This window comes from Notamacropus eugenii, chromosome 1 (genome assembly GCF_028372415.1).
Source record: "Notamacropus eugenii isolate mMacEug1 chromosome 1, mMacEug1.pri_v2, whole genome shotgun sequence".
In the NCBI taxonomy this organism is placed as follows: domain Eukaryota; kingdom Metazoa; phylum Chordata; class Mammalia; order Diprotodontia; family Macropodidae; genus Notamacropus; species Notamacropus eugenii.
Genome location: NC_092872.1, coordinates 653857375 through 653874607, shown reverse-complemented (window position 1 = coordinate 653874607; position 17233 = coordinate 653857375). Strand labels below are relative to the sequence as shown.

Below are 17233 nucleotides of genomic sequence, written 5' to 3'. Positions count from 1 at the left end.
CAAGTGGAGTATACCCTAGGGACCTGTAAGTTCTCAATTCCTCCAAGGTGGCACAATCAAGGGAAAGTAGTTTACTCCTCTCCTAACCGGCACTCTGGTCTGTGAGCAACCACAAGAACTCTTTTCTGCCCTGGAACTGCAAGTAGGATTCCCTCTCCACAGTCACCACCAGCTACACTATGCCAGGGTTCCTCTTTACCCCAGACCTGCCACTCTGGGCTGAGATTCAGATCAGCAGCTTGATTCCCCTTGTGTCTTTAGACTGAGGGCTCCAAAAGTGGATGCTGCTGTCAAAAGCAATCACAGAGTCTGTCATTGCTCTGGGGCCAGGGCTGGGACCAGACCATGCTCCCCTCTCAAACAGGTGAAAGATCTTTCTTACTGACCATTGAAGCTGTCTTTGGCATTTGTGGGTTGAGAAATCAGGGAACTGCAGCTGATACCCATGATTCCAAGCTCTGAAACCTACTCCACTCCTGTCGTTGCCATGCCACATGGCCCATGCTGGGCTGTGCTCCTCTCCAAGCCAGTGTGATAGCCTCTTCCTGTTGACCTTCCAGGCTGTCTTGGAGTGGAAATCTGTTTCAGTCTATCATTTTGTGGCTTTTGCGGCTCTAGAATTTGTTTAGTCATTTTTTACAGGTATTTAATGGGCTATGGGGAGAGAGCTGGAGGAAGTCTGTCCTATTCCACCATCTTCAATACTGGCAATTTTTTAAAAAGCTTAACATAACTCCAAATTTTTGCAAAAAAAATGGCATAAAATCTGTGGCAATTATGAGGTAAAATTCAGTATCTTGCATAATAATCTCATTCTGCTCACTTAATTTTCCATCAGTTAATATAGGTCTAGCCATGCTTTTATGAAACCCTCTCCCACCCATCATTTCTTATAACACAAAATGGATGGTTTTTAAAATTTTAAAATGATCCCAAATTTGTTTAAATACCTTCTTTTCTATTATTAATATCTATTATTCATTGATTTGTTTGGATCATTTTTGTTTCATCTAAGAGTTATCATCCATGGTTCTAGGATCTGACATAACAACAATGCAGAATAGGGCAAAAGTCTGCTATGTTTGGAAGTAGTAGAGCCCAAAGTTTTGAGTTTCATGAGTCTTACCTGTGGGACCTGTGGGCAAGTTATTTAATTTGTCTGAGTCTCATTTTCTTCAACTGTAAAAAAAAAACCAAAAAGGTATCAATCAATAAGTATTTATTAATTACCGTATATATTTGCTATTTATTAATTACTAATTAATTACTATGTGTCAGGCATGGAGCTAAGCTCTTAGTATACAAAGAAAGACAAAGCCTGTCTATACTCTCAAGGACTTCACAATCCAATGAAGAGGTAACATGTAAATAACTAAAGGTATCGGAGATAAATAAAGAGTAGATGGATATTATTCTGAGAAGGGAAGTTCCAGCTGCTGGAGAGACCATGAAAAACTTCCTCAGTGAGGAGAGACTTGAAGTCAGTCCTGAAGAAAGCCAGGAAAACTAAGAGGTGTAATTGATAGAAAACATTCCAGGCATAGGAGATAGCCAGCAAAAAAGGCAGGGTATGTAAGGAATTGTAAGTAGGCTGATGGAGTTGCATTATAAGAGTGCATGGGAGGGAATTAAATATAAGAAGTCTCTAAAAGAAAGTAGGGTTAAGTTATAAAGAAGTGTCAACACAAAAGTGAGTATATGCCATTTTATCCTGGAGGTATTAAGAAATCCCAGAAGTTTATTAAGTTGGAAGGGGAGAGAGTAAGACCTTTTCTTTGAGAAAATCATGTTGGTAACTGGGTGGAAGTTAATAATATCTACCTATCTCACATGGGGATTGTGAAGATAAAATGAGATGCTGCATGTAAAAGCACTTTAGAAAACCTTTTGCTATATGAAAACTCTGGCTGTTATTACTGTATGTGGGTTTCCAAAGCGTAAATGGCAATATTGGCTCTTATGACTCCCTACATACATGTCTTCACACCTACCCTCAGTCCAATAATCTCTCCATCTTCTCTATCCCTTTCTTGCCTTATCTCTGGACATAATTTAGCTGAGAAGCCTGGTACTTTTGTAGGAAATAAAAGGAAAATGAATAAAACTATTATTATCAAAGAGAGAGAGAGAGAGAGAGAGAGAGAGAGAGAGAGAGAGAGAGAGAGAGAGAGAGAGAGAGAGAGAAGAGAGAGAGAGAGAGAGAGAGAGAGAGAGAGAGAGACCCAGAATTCCAGGTCTTATTTGTAGGTGATGAATCGGTGATAAAAAAAAAGATGTAATCATTTCTATCTGAAAGTTTCATATTCAGAGTTTCTAGGTAACGCTAATACCCTAGTGTTGATATGGTAGCTCTCTCAGATACATTTCCTCAGACAGAATCACCTCATCCACATTCATGGCAATGCTGAACACCTGGCCTTTGAAAAAATGTGGACTTCTCACAAAAGTGCACCTGTCAGCATTAAGACACAAATAAATGGAACTATCAGGGGAGCAACTTCAGCCTATTGGAAGACCTCAGCAGACTGACACCTGGCCATAAAAGTTAGCAGATTGACTCTCTCAGTTTCTGGATTTCTGGTTATTGTTCATGGTTTGTTTGTTTGGTTTTTTTCCTTCTTAGTGTTGTATACCAATATTTTTCAGAATATTATGACTGGACCACTGTCAGACCTTGCTGCCCATGAAACCAGGCCTGCCTCAGCAGCTGTGGTTTTTCCCGTATACTATGAGTTAGGTAATTATTCCAAGCTAGAGGCTAGAATCATTCGCTGGTCCAGGACAGCGTTGTGTCCTGTGGGTTTATAGCAAAGTATCTCAGCCTCACTTCAGATAATGAGAATGACAATAGCTATCATTTAGATAACACTTCAAGGTTGGAGTAGTATTTTACATATGTTATCTTATTTGATCCTGTAAAATATATGCTATAATCACCTCCATTTTACTGATGTGGAAGCTGAGACAGAGAGGTTCGGTGACTTGCTCAAGCTTATAGAGGTGTCTGAGGCAAGGTTTGAGCTCAGCTCTTTCTAACACCTACTCCTGTTATTTTTCCACTATGCCACCTAGCTTCCTATTTCTACCTGTGTCAGGTGGGAAGAATTGGAAATTCTTGGGACTTTTTATTGTATTACTATATTTGAATGGTTACTTACAGTTAAGTAGCAGTCAAGACCTGGCTCACAGAATCATGTCCGAGCAGCAATATTCTGAGACATCATCTTTCCTCAAAAGTGGATAACGGCTAACATTTAGATGGTGCTTTAAAATTTGCAAAGCACTTGGTAAACATTGTTTCACTTGATTGTCAAATGAGCTCTGTGGAAAAGGCATAGTATGAATTTTAGACATGAGAAAACTGAAACTAGAAAATCAAAGGACTTATTTGGCATCAAACAATGAATGAACACCTGAAACAGGATTTGAACTGATTCTTCAGTTCTAGCCTTTTATCTACTAACCCACCCAGCTGCTTCCTAAAATAGCTTAAGAAATATTCCATTGTGTTAGAACAGACAACTGCATCAAAAGGTGATTATTGAGGGAAAAACAATCTTTGAAGCTTACCTTAAGCAGCCATATGTTGTGAGCTAATAATTTCAATGTTTCTATAGCCTCCAAACTTCTGCCCTGCCTCCACATATCTCCTATAATATTTCCACTTGCATATCGGTCTTGTATCCATTGAAGAGTGTTCAATCTACTTGTATAATTCTTCATTAACACTTAAAAAAGAGTTGTTTCCTCTTATATCCTTCACCCTCCACCCTCAGTTCTTCTTTCATAGCCCACTCCATGCATAGGATAATGCTCCATTAGTCTTTATATCTTACTAGGCTGTTCATAATTATAATAGCTCCCGTGTATCCCATCATTTCTTAATGCCATGACAAGCAGTAAGGAATAGTGGACAGCATACTGGACTTGCAGTTAGAAAGAGCCTTTGAGCTAAGTCACTTAATCTCTTGGAGCTGGAGGCAATGCTTTTAAGACCATAATTTGTAGATAGGTTGTGATATGAATCCATGATTCTAGAAGTTCTGCTACTGGAAAAAAGAATCACAGATATTTGCTATATTGACATATTCTTTATTAATATTCCTTTGGATATTTCTGACTGTTCTCTCTTCCTCTGTAGCATTTGCCGTCATGTAGACAATATTCACATTTCATTTTGCCATCATTTAGTTTAGTTATGTGCACAATTTAGTTTGAGTAATCTTTTCTCATAAATCACTCCCTCTAGTCTATTAATCATTTGCTTGCTCTTACATAGATTCTTCTCCCCACCCCAAATTTAAGAATTTTCCTTTGGTGTATAGAAGACGAAAACAATAACTACATCCAAAAGAGTACATGGAAAACAGAACCAATTATCTCTATATTTAGATAAATTCATCACCAGATTTTATTTATCATCTGATGGGCTCAGAATAAATATAATTAAAAAACAAAATATCCCCAGACAATCTCACTTGGGACAACTGGGTAGTGAAGTCAATGGAATCCTGACTCTTATGTCAGGAAGAGCTGAGTTCAAATTCAGCCTCAGAAAATGAAAAGTTGTGTCACTTTTGGCAAGTAACTTTAACCTTTGCCTGCCTCAGATTCCTCATCTACAAAATGAAGATTTTTATGAGGATAAAATGAGGTAATATTTGTAAAACACTTCGAAAGTCTTATAGTGCTACATAAATGCTAGCTATTAATATTTTTACTGCTATTATAATCATAGCTTGTGAAATATCCATCGTCTTGTCAGAAAAAATCTTAAATAGTAACTGTGTTTGTTGAACTTTTATAACTGACTGCCAAAGATTTTTTTTGAGTACTTTTTTTAGATTTAGTTTCTTTGGGGTGGGAAAGAGAGAATCAACCTGAGACAGGGCTTGTGCAAGAGAAGTGTACTGATCTCTCATGTAAATGATTTTGTAACTGGTAGATGATTCAATCCCTCTGCTTCCCTCTTGCTGCTCTTTATCTTTTGGACAATGGAAACAGACAGCTATTCATGCAACCCGGACCAATAATTTTCAAAGAGTAAATAGTGTTTTGGGTGATTGAAACTATTTCTCTTGATTGTGAAGACCAATGAAGGCACAGCTAGGTTCTACTGTTCAGTCTGTACATACTTATTGTGTCTACATTTATAGGTGATGTAATGGAACTTTCATTAGTGACTCATGTACACTAAAGTAATTGTCCAGTGATAAAACTCACTGAATCAAAGATTGCTAAAGGTAGAGTCCAGAGTCTACCTCTATGGAATCTGAAGCTCATATAATCTATTACCTTGATTTTACAAATAGGGAACATGTTCAGAGGAGTCACATGAGTTGATCAAGGTCACATAGTAAGTTAATGCAAGAGTCAGGACTAAAATTGAGATCCTCTGACTCCAAAATCTCTTCCATATGAACATACTGACTCCTCTTGCTCTAATGCCTTTATTCTGGATTGATTGCCTTCCTACTAGTCACACCATTAAATTTTATCTGGCTCATTCTTCTTCATTCCCCTGTTCCAAACCATAATTTATCATCTTCCCCCCCCACCCCACAACTCATTGTTCTTCTAAATTTCCCTATTACTGCAAATAGTACTGCAATTCTGACAGTCACCCATTTTCACCATCTCAGTTTCTTTTTCAATTTTCCTTTCTCACTTACTTAAAATATGCAGTCTCTTGTCAATTTGTGTAGTTTCTCAAAGCAGAACACTTTTCAATATACTCCACTTATCTCCACTCCCACAGTCACCACTATAGTTCAGACCTTCATTATCTCTTAATCAGACTATTGCAGTAGTCTTCTAATTGATCTCCCTGCTTCAAGCCTCTCCCTAATCCACTTATGTACTTTCTAAAGTATTTTTTTAAGTATAAGTCTGCTCATATCAAACTCTTTCTCCCTCAAACCCATTAGTTCCCTCTTACCTCTAGAATGATAGACAGACAGGTAGACAGACAGACAGACAGTCAGATAGATGGATAGATAGATAGATAGATAGAGAGATAGATAGATAGATAGATAGATAGATAGATAGATAGATAGATAGATAGATAGATAGATAGATAGATAGATGATAGATAGATAGATAGAAAGATGGATAGACTCCTTTCTTTGGCACTTAAGTATTTTCTTCACTGGCAACCTGACCTTTTCTTGCCTTTCTAATTTTCACAATTCATCTCCCCTTCATGAATTCTACAATGCAATCATGTTAGTCTTCATGCTATTCCTCTTCAAAATCTATGGTTTTGCATTTACTATTCCTCATATTTGGAGTATTGTTACTCTCATTTACAGCTCTTAAAATCCTTGGCTTCCTGTAAGATTTATATCTAGCACTGCTCTTGGAAACCTCACCTGGAGTTCTAGTTTCTAAGATTATCTTCTCTAAGACTACCTTCTATCTACTCTGCATTGATCTTGTATGCAGTGATACATACATGTTGTTTATGCATACTTTCTCCTCCAGTAGATTCTAAGCTTCTTGAAGATAGTTACTGTTTTTGATTTTGCTTTTTAGACACAGGACTTAGTACAGTGCCTGATATGTTTGTAAGTGCTTAATTAATGGCTGGACTGTGTTGATTAATTGACTGGTTGATTGATTCTCACCACAGAAAAAAAAGAGGCTTTCCCTTTTACCTAGGATCTCAGAAAACCATTACTGATTCCACTCCACCTTGATGAACAATGGAGAGTTGAACCCCATTACACTTCTTAGAGACAGCCCTTGTTTTGCTCACAGATTTGAGAATTCCTCCTTTCTCTTTTTCTCTCCCCTTCCATCTCATCAGATATTTTTATAGTATCATCTCATCATTAAAAAAAAGTTTCATTTTCAATACCCATTCTCATAAGGGTTAATCTGACTTATCTAATAGGAAAAATAAAGGTTGTCCCTATAAATAGGTAAAATTGTCAATCACTTCTAGGTTGATTTGAAAAGCAAAGAACTCTTCCCATATATGTCTCCCATTTGAGCTAACATAAGTGCTCATTGTCCTTAATTTCACTATAAATTCCCATTATTGGAGCTACTTTTTGGGGAAAAGAAATGAAAGGAGAAATACAATTTCCAGAAGTCCTGTGGATAAAATGTTCATATATCATATGGGAACAACCTGGTGGCCCTCTCCCAAACTGACACAAACATGAAATAAAGTGCAAGCTATTTGTTCCTTTCCATGGGAAAGATCCTGGCCCCAACATAATAAATTTCAATACAGGTAAGTTTCTGAGGGGGAATCAGCTCCAGGAGTAATGGTAGGGGACAGAATGTGGCACTGAAATTTGAGCAGCTTAGTCATTTGGATACAAAAAATACTCCCCAGGTAGTAGGTGTTGAATGGAATGAAGTCAGTGAAGACTTATCAGTGCTTAACAAGAGGTTTCTAGGAGATGGTTAGGCCTAGGTTTTGGTTTCCCAGAAATCATGTGACTTTTGGGAATATGAAACTTTACTCTTCCCCCCCCCCCCCGCCCTTGAATTGCCACGTCAACATAACACAACCACTCCTTGAGTTGCCTCATCAAAATAACACAACCCCCCTTGGGTTGCCACACAACATAATGCCTGCTAAGTAAGGTTATGAGCTTTCCATTGGTTAGTCCACTGCTTCCTTTTCCCCTATTCACAGGATAGACTGTTGCATTTAGATTGTGAGCCTGCCTCCCAGCCAATGGGAGTAAAAGGCCAGCAGGGGGGTGGGATCTGTGTTAAGGCTATATAATCTCTATTTTTGCCTTCTGTAATTGCCTCACTCACCTGATTACTTATCAGAGAGGAGATGCCCTTTCTCACAAGATTATAATAAAATCTTGCTGCTTTGCTTCTACCTTGAGAAGTCTCTGATTTTTATTTGAGTCACTAGTCTTTGACCCACACAGTATTAATAATATGACAGTTTTTTCCCATATTATTTACTCATCTCTGTTTTGTTTCTGATTCTTCCCCCCCCCCTTACCTGAGTTCAAGAAAACACATCACCATTTGCTAGTTCATCTAAAACAAGTGCTTATCAAAAATAAAACTTGACAAATAGCCTGAGAGCTTTTGTCAAACCATCTAACACCCAAAAAAGTTTTTGTTGCACTCTTCAAAGAACACAGAGCTACCTATCCTTAGGCGTGGATTTTTCCAAGCTGGGGGAAACAAAAAAACATAAACAGCAATTATGAACACTCAAAGTTTCCAATTTATACATCAATCACTTCAGTCTCCATAGATTCTTGTGACCTGATACTCATACTCATAACCCATTCTAAATTTATAACATTCACCAACCAAAAGAATGGCATAGATGCCAAGATCATATGTATATATCTACACACACATAAATACATATATACACATATATACATAAAAGATATACATATATGTATAAAATAGCTACCAGATCACCCAGAGGAATTTGCAAATCATTTCTATTTTCATCAAAAATACTATAAACATTTTGAATCTATTTCTAGAGATGATAAGTAAAATGAGCAAAAGTCCCTCTCCAGATTCATCATTTAAAACAATGTAATCAATATCATCATTATCCTTATTTTTTTTAGAAAACATGATTGCTCAAGCTTAGTAATGCTCCTCACCAAAGTACAATTAATGGTTTCTGCTGCCTTTCACCTGTATGGTTCACTTGTTAGTTGATATAATAATATTGCATAAAATATCTTTTTATCTAAAATATGGGAATGAAATTTATTTTTGCATCACAATTTACAGAAAATATCTGAAACCCTATTTTTCAACTTTGATTAAAAGTATATATCTCAGAGCACCACCTACCAATCACCAACATATAGGGAAGATTCTTTATACTTAATTATTCCCTTGGGAAAGAAGAGATGCAAAAACTGAGTTGGCTTTAAAAGGGGGCTCTTAACCCTGTGTGTATTAATGTGTTTATGAATGCATGCCTGTTAGGGATCCCTTTGGCAGTCTTAGGGAATGTATGGAAAAATTCTCAGAAGTTTTTTTTTTTAATTCATTTAATAAAATATGTAAGATTACAAAAAAAACAAATTATACTGAAATACAAATTATCAACCTTAAAAAAACGTTTACTGACCTTTGGTTTAAGAATCTCCTGTGGTTTAAAAGGATAATGATCTAGCTACATGTATGTCTTTATCTGAACAAAAGGGAAGTAGAATACAGGTCCTGTAAGTTCTGGAATGAATGCAAGGAACTGGTAAAGACAAAAGAATTGGTAAGTAGGAATAAAATAATTGTAAAGCACTGGACAGTAGAAAGTCACAACCAAGATGGGAACATACCCATACTACTTAGGATAAAGTCATGAGAACAAGGCTAATTGTATAACGTATCGAATCAACACTTCTAGGTTCAGAGACTTACTTAAAGCTTTATGAAGTATTTTTTAAAAAGTTATTCTTAATATTATATATAATAATATAACCTTCTAAGCCTTTTAAAAATGATATCAACCATTTATCCAATATGAAAGACAACTCTTACAGTAACATTTTGTAGAGCAGGGTAGATGTCTCTATACATATAGTTACTCATCATAGATAACTTATCTCAAAAAATAGGCGCACAGAAATGATAAGAAGGGAGAAATGATTTAAGCTGTAACCAAGAATGGTAAGCTCAGTCCTGAGAATGTCAAGTTCAATTAATATTGACTCTCACTTTTAAATTTAGTATCTTTTGCAGTGCCTTATATCTACTTTGTATTCCAAAAACTAAAATTCTGATTTTGTATATACTCTATTAAAAGGATAGCCTCAGACTTCCAGGGGTGTAGCCAGGATAACAGGGGAGCTTTCTCAATATTCTCTTCCAAATAACTTTAAAATAACATCTCAAATCAAATCCTAGAGTTGTAGAGTCAACAAAAAGTGAGGTTAAAACATATTTTCCAGCCTAAGATAACTTAGTTGATTAGAAGGAAAGAACTGGAGCATATGCAGCAGCTAAACTACTTGTGGGCCTTGGAGGTGGCAACAGAAGTAGCAGCAGATTCAGTAGCTCCTAAAACAGAGACAGTAATTAGGCAAATGATCAGAAGGAGACAACAGGGGACCCCTCTGTTAGCACTGAGTGCAGGACAGGTTGCTATTTGGCAGCTGTATTGCCTATATTCACTTCAGGGTTACAGTTCCAAGAGGAGAGAGTAGTATCACTTTCAGTCACAAGGTGTTCTAAGGAGTAGTATCAACTTCAGTTGCAAGAGGATAGTGACTACACCTCTCCTCTGATCACAACACCCTGGGAACCCTGAAAAATTCTAAAATCCTAGAACTAGCCCTGAAAACAGAAGTGCTAAAAACTCTGAAGATTGTGACAGTGCCTCCCTAGCCCAAGAACAGAGCCTAACTTTAACAAAAAGTTCATAGTGAATATATAAGCTGAAAAATGAGTAAACAACAGCAAAATGACCTAAACATAAAAAGTAACTATGGCAACAAGGAAGATCAAGACATAATTTTGGAAGTAGGCAATGACTTCAAAATAGCTATAAGCAAAGCCCCAAAGGAAAAAAAAAGATATTATATGTAACTCAAAAAGGTACCATGTTTGATCCCTGTCATCTAAACATTTTATGCTATTATTTTAATGTATGTGGATTTTTTAGCCCTTTTATTTGTTAGGTCTTACTATTATAACCATATATTTGTGAAAATAGTAATGTGGATAGAAGTGGCACCCCAGTGCAGAAATTACAATATCCGTATTTCTTCTAATACTTCCTCCTGACTTCCCTGTAATCATTCTCCCTCCCATTGGTTAGACCATCTCCTTTCTATATTCATGGAAGTACCCTAGATGGGAGTCAGCTGATCTTATGGCTTTATGCATCCCTTTCCCTTTGGTTAGGATACTATCCATAGAGAAGCAATATTTTAGAGAAATGTTCTTCCACTTCCACCACCTCATGTGGACTATACTTACAATACAAGAATATATGTCTTCCAATATAAGAGTGCTTTTAAGAGGACTACTCTTTTCTCATTAGGTTAGGTACCTTTCTCTTCCATCACCTCAGTTTCAATCCCTTTATTCTATTTTTATTCAAATTATGCATATATCTTTCATCTAAAAATCACTCCCTGTTTGTTTACCTTGAGGGTCAGTCTTCTTCTTTCCTAACAAAAAAAAAAAAAACCCTAAACATGGAATGATTAATTAATGTATAATTTATTTGTGTATGGTTTCCTTGGCACTATTATTTACTTGATTTTCTATTGTTTAATATGTTAGCTACCCCAGATCAAAGAGTACATGTCAGGAAATGAGGTATAATACACTATCATTATGCCCCCATTCCAAGTATTTTCTTCTAACTCTCCCCTTTCTACATTCAAGACAGGATATTGTCTGCCCACTTTAGCTTGTCAGCTCATTGAGGATAAGTACTATCTTTCCTTTTCTTATTTGTGTTCTCAGCACTTAGTAAAGTTCCTGGCACATAGTAGATGCTTATTATATGGTTCAGGATTTCTATTTGCTATGCACTTTTGGAAAGCTTAAACTTTATACTCAAATGCCTCTGCATTTTTTTATCTTTGAAGTCAATGCCTTCTTCTTAAAGGAGAGCTTGTATTAGTTACACAGTGCTATATTTCTCCTCCTTTAGGCAAGATTTTCCTAGAATTACATATTTTTTGTATTTTAAATCTACTAATCTACCCTTTTTAAATCAACGTCTTTAGTGACCAATCATTTATTATTTTTGCCAACCTCTATACTCACTGGAAATAAGGAATGGTAAAACTTTTTGTGAGAAATATTCATAGTCAAGAAAAATTAATTCCATATCCAAAAATATGTGATATATTATTTATCTTGAGTCCATTATCTCTAGTTCAGGACAAAGCTTTCTTCACAATTGGTCTTCCAAAATTATGGCTGATCAGAGTTCTTAAGGCTTTCAAAATTGAGTGTTGTAAAACTATTGTTATTATAATATAAAGTATTGTTTTTGTTTTACATCAGTTCATACATATTCACAATACCATTTGAAACTATCCATTGCATTATTTTTACAATATGTGTTCTATTATATTTTCATACAGGTTCCAGTTCTTTGCCACAACACAAAAGAGCTGACATATGTGTGTATATACATATATGCATATCTCTGTGTGTATACACACATTCATATACACATATAGGACAAATATGTGTGTTCATACACAAACACATATACACAAAGAACCTTTTCTGCTTCCTTTGTTCTTGATGGTTTATGTGTCTAATACAGGCATTGCTAGGTCAAAGAGTCTTCACAATATCGCAACTTTGGGGTGTATTTATAAAGTTGCTTTGCAAAATCTCTGGACTAATCATAGCTCCATCAACAGCTCATTAATAAAACTGTCTTCCTCCCATCACTCTAACAGTTTTTGTTTTTTCTTTTTATTCAACATCGTCATTTAGAAGGGTATAAAGGAAACCTCAGAATTGCTTTTATTTGGATTTCTTCAGGGATTAAGTGATTTGGAGTATTTCTTTGTATAGCTATAGATAGCCTGAGTTTCTTCCAAAGAAAAATATTTGTCATATTCTTTGCACCATTTATCAATTGGAGAATCGATCTTATTCTTATAAATGTAAATTAATTCCTTATGCAACTTTAAAATGACATGTCTATCACAGAAATTTGTTGCAAAAAAACTTTCCTACTTACAATTTCTTTTATACCTTAGCAAAATTGTTAGTGGTATGTGCAAACAAAAAATAAAATATGTAATAAAATTTGTCCATTTGATCTTCTATGACTCTTGCTATCCTTTATTTAATCCTGAATTTTTCTATACCAAATAATTAAAAAGTACTTTGTTCTTTTTATACAAGGATTCATTTAAAAACAACTGCTAATTGAGCTTTTTAATTTCTAAATGAAAAGTTGTCTAACACATATAATCATTACAAATTTATTCTCTTATGTATTATATTGGTCTTTTGACCCATTCTAAAAGTTTTACATTTTTCATGCTCTCTTGGGATTTTGTAGGATTATTTTTTAGTCATTACTTTACTTTCTCCCTTTTTTGGGTAATGGTGGATAAAAACAAGTTTTTAATATTTTTGAGGATATGCTACTCTTCCTTCCATCCAAGTTTAAGATAGTGTTTATTGATCTATTCATTTCTCTGTTCTTACTGCTTTCTTCCTTTGGAAATCAGAAATGTTTTAGCCTTTTTTATATTTCACTGATCTTCTTTTGAAAACTCCTCCCTTTCTATTTATAAGCATATTTCTAAAGTTTTGATAGTTTTAGTTTTAATATGAAGATCAACAGTAATAATATAAAAATTATTTGTAATTCATATGTAAAAGTGTTATCATATTAGTAATACTATCATTTTTATTATACAACTATAATTTTTCTTTTGTTTTAAACTGAACACACTTTAGAAATAATTAAGGCAAAACCCATTTATAACAGTTCATATAGATAGTGAATAGCAAAATCAAGATTTGAAAAAAAAGTCTTCTGATTCCAAATCCCAGGATCAATAAACTATAACATGGTGTTGGCAATACTTCAGGACCTCCACCTAGGAGTTTTTCTGTTTCCTATTCTATATATTCTATCCCTTACATTCATAGACACTATCTACAGATTTAAAAGTAGATTTTTTTTCCCATAACCATTAGGAATATGTAGATGTAAATACACACTGAATACACCTTATAAAGAAGTCAGCAATCCAATTCAACATAGGTGTATTAATTACAAATAATGTGTAAGGCACTGTCCTAGGTATTAAGCATACAAAAACAAAAGCAAAAATAATCTAGTCCTTGTTCTCAAGAAGAAAACATGCTTATAACAAAAGAAGGAAGGAAGGAAGGAAGGATTATTTGTTGTTTCCCCCAAAAGACTGTGAATTCCTTGAGGGTAAGAACAGTTTGGGCCTTTTTTGGAATCTCCAGCCTTTAACATAGTGCTAGGTACAGAGTGGGCAATTAATTAATGTATATTGTTTGCATAATTGAAAGGAGAGGGAGGGAAAGAGATAGAAAAAAAATAAAGAGTGAAAAGAGAAAGAGAACAAAAGATAGAGAAAGGTAGAAGAGAAAATAAACATAACTTTTCTTCTGTTAGCTGAATTTTCTTTTCCCCTGTGGTTGGTTTTTGGGTTGAGTGGACCCAGGTACTTCAGCCAAGTAGCTTGAATTCTGATGAGAAGCAGAAGTAAAAACAAACTGATACTGACTTCCTTGCAATCCAATTTTACAAGTGTTCCTGAAATTTATAGACACCTTTAGTAAGATAATAACAATGAAAATTAGGTAAACTTCAGAAATGCTTTCGACAGCATTGTACCTTATTTTTGACAGACTGTACCTTATGTTAGAGGCATGTGATCAAAGTTCAGAGGTGTGTGTGTGTGTGTATGTGTGTGCATGTGCATGTATATGTGTATCCATAGCATGATAAAATGAGTGTAGCTTATATATTGTCATTGTGCTGGGCAGACTTCATTGTCTCTTGTCAATCAAGGACAATAATGACTTGGACAAAGCTAACGTATATCACTAATGTGCTTCATTATCCCAGCAATTTAAAAATTAACCTTGATATTCAGTATCTCCCTAGTTATTTTGACACAATGGAGTATTTTAATATGAAGCAATAATGCCTTCTAGAAATAAACTTTAGTTAAAGTCAGTTGTCATATTTCAAAAGAAATTAGTGTCTATAGAGATTTTTTCCCCTTTTATACTCTGCTGCTTATAATTCACTACTTGATTCTGTTAGGTTAGAGGTTACTCCAACCTCTCTGGAGGAATTAAAGTTTGGATGACTCTCTAGTCTATTTAAATTCTCTTTCCTTACTTTTAAATACTTCTACTTGAATACTTCAATAGTCTATAATTTTTTTTTTCTTTTGGAGCTTTCTCTCTACTTGTCCATGCCATAACCCTTCTGGGACTTTATAAGTGATCTTCAAAAGCAGCTGTGACTGAAAAGAAATCATCTTGCATATAACTTGGTGATGAGCCTTCCCAAAACTTAACTAGTAAGGCTCTCTAGTGACATAATAAGTCCACTAGTGGCTTAATATAAAAATGTATAGCTTTTCCATAATTTGATGCAATAATAGATGCTTCATGAAATCAAGATCACAAGACATCATGAAAGAATAAAATGATACCCTTAAAAAGTCATATGAATCATGTTGGTGACTGAAAAAAGTTAGGAACCTTCTGATGAATACCATCCAAACATCATTCCTAAAGAATGATTCTCTTTTAGGAAGATTTCCACCTATAGTTATCCATTCCATATTTTATTTTTCCCTCTTGTAGTTTCAATACATCATGGAATAGTATAACACATTACATGATGGAGGCAGAGCTAAAATGACAGAGTAAAGGCAAGAATTTGCCTGAACTCTCCTCCCAAACACCGCCAAATATTTGAAAATTACCCTAAACAAATTCTTGAGCAGCAGAACACACAAAAAGATGGAGTGAAACTAATTCCCAGCCCAAAGCAACTTGGAAGCTTGGCAGGAAACATCTGCATACCTGGGTGAGATTGGAGCACAGTTCAGAATAGGCCATGCCTACATAGCCCTGTTCCAGCAAACCAAGAGCAAACCTTGGAAGTGACTGAATCAGCAGAGGCAGTGGAATTGGCTGCTTCTGGACTTCTCAGCCCACAGATGGTAAGGCTGTTGAACACCAGTCAAAAAGAGATTATAGGGGTCCTTTTGCTAGCATTGAGGCAGGACCTTCTTGCTTTGCTTATACTTGAATTCAGGTCCCAGTCCTGGGTGGCATTTTGAGGGTTAAAAGTAACATTACTATAGCAAAGCTTGCAGCCACAGTGGAAGGTGGACTCTTGTCACAGTTCCAAGGCAGAAAATAGTACTTGTGGTCACTTGTAGGCCAGAGAACAGTTCAGGAGAGGAGTAAACAGCTCTCCTTAGATCATACCACCTTTGAAGGATTGAAAGCTTATGGGGGGATGGAGCCAAGATGGCAGAGTAGAAAGACACACATATGCTGGCTGTCCTCACACAGTCCATAAAATACCTGTAGAGAGGGACTCTCAACAAATTTTGTAGCCACAGAAGTGGAGAACAACAGAGTGGAGGAGATTTGCAGCCCAGGGTGACCTGAAAGGCCCACGAGAAACATCTGCTGCACCTAATGTGGAGCCCAGCTCAGCCTTGGCCAAGCAGCTTGCAAACAGCCCTCTGGGGTGGAATCTCCAGTCCCAGCGGCAGTGGTTCGTAGATCCCTCAACCCACAGGCACCAAAGGTCAGTGACAGGGTTTTCTCAGTTGGTCAGGAAGGGAGAAAGGCCTTCCCATAGTTCTGGCCTCAGGCAGTGGCCACAGAGGCACATCAGGCAGGTGGCAGCAGTTCCCACAATGGACCCCAGATCCATTGTTGGATCGTAAAAACCCTGGGGGCACTGAAGAGCTAATTATTCCATAAGCTATGTGTAGAAGCCCTATGGCAGCTGATCTTTATCTCACACTGAATGGTGGCAGAACTGGAGGCCAGGTGGCTGTGGAGAGGAAACTCTGCTAAGATTCTGGGCACAAAAATCTCTCCCTGCTCCCAGATCAGTGTACATGCTTGATTGTGCCACCTTGGAGGAACTGAGATCTTATAGATCCCCAAAGTATACTCTACTCTAGACAAAGGACCCAAAAGTCAAGTAACTAGTTGGGAAAAACACCCAAAAAACAGGGAAAAAAAAATAAGATCATGCAAGATTACTTTCTTGGTGAACAGATCTCTTCCCCCATCCTTTCCAACAAGGAAGAACAATGCTTAACATCAGGGAAAGATAGAAAAGTCAAGGCTTCTGTATCCCAAACATCCAAAATAAATATTCAATGGTCTCAGGACATGGAAGAGCTCAAAAAGGATTATAAAAAACAACTGACCTGGAAAATCGATCCAAGAGAGACAATTTAAAAATTATGGGATTACTTTAAAGTCATGATCAAGAAAAGAGCCTAGACATCATCTTTCATGAAATTATCAAGGAAGACTGCCCTGATAGAACCAGGGGGGAAAATAAATATTGAAACAATCCACCAATAACCTCCTGAAAGAGATCCAAAAAAGAATCTCTTAGGAACATTGTAGCCAAATTCCATAGTTCCCAGGTCAAGGAAAAAAAAATGCAAGCAGCTAGAAAGAAACAATTCAAGTATTGTGGACATATAATCAGGATAACACAAGATCTAGCAGTGTCTACATTAAGGGA

General features: G+C 36.2%; 1 long non-coding RNA gene across 1 annotated transcript in view; it reads right to left on the bottom strand.

Moving 5' to 3' along the window:
* Window positions 1-1031: 1031 nt before the first annotated feature.
* LOC140528133 (uncharacterized) overlaps window positions 1032-17233 on the bottom strand; it is a 29592-nt gene continuing 13390 nt past the window's right edge. The window contains exons 3-5 of the long non-coding RNA XR_011975087.1: window positions 9089-9208; window positions 3159-3321; window positions 1032-1179 (exon numbers count right to left, since the gene is read on the bottom strand). This is a non-coding gene — a long non-coding RNA (uncharacterized lncRNA). The remainder of the gene's footprint in view (window positions 1180-3158; window positions 3322-9088; window positions 9209-17233) is intronic.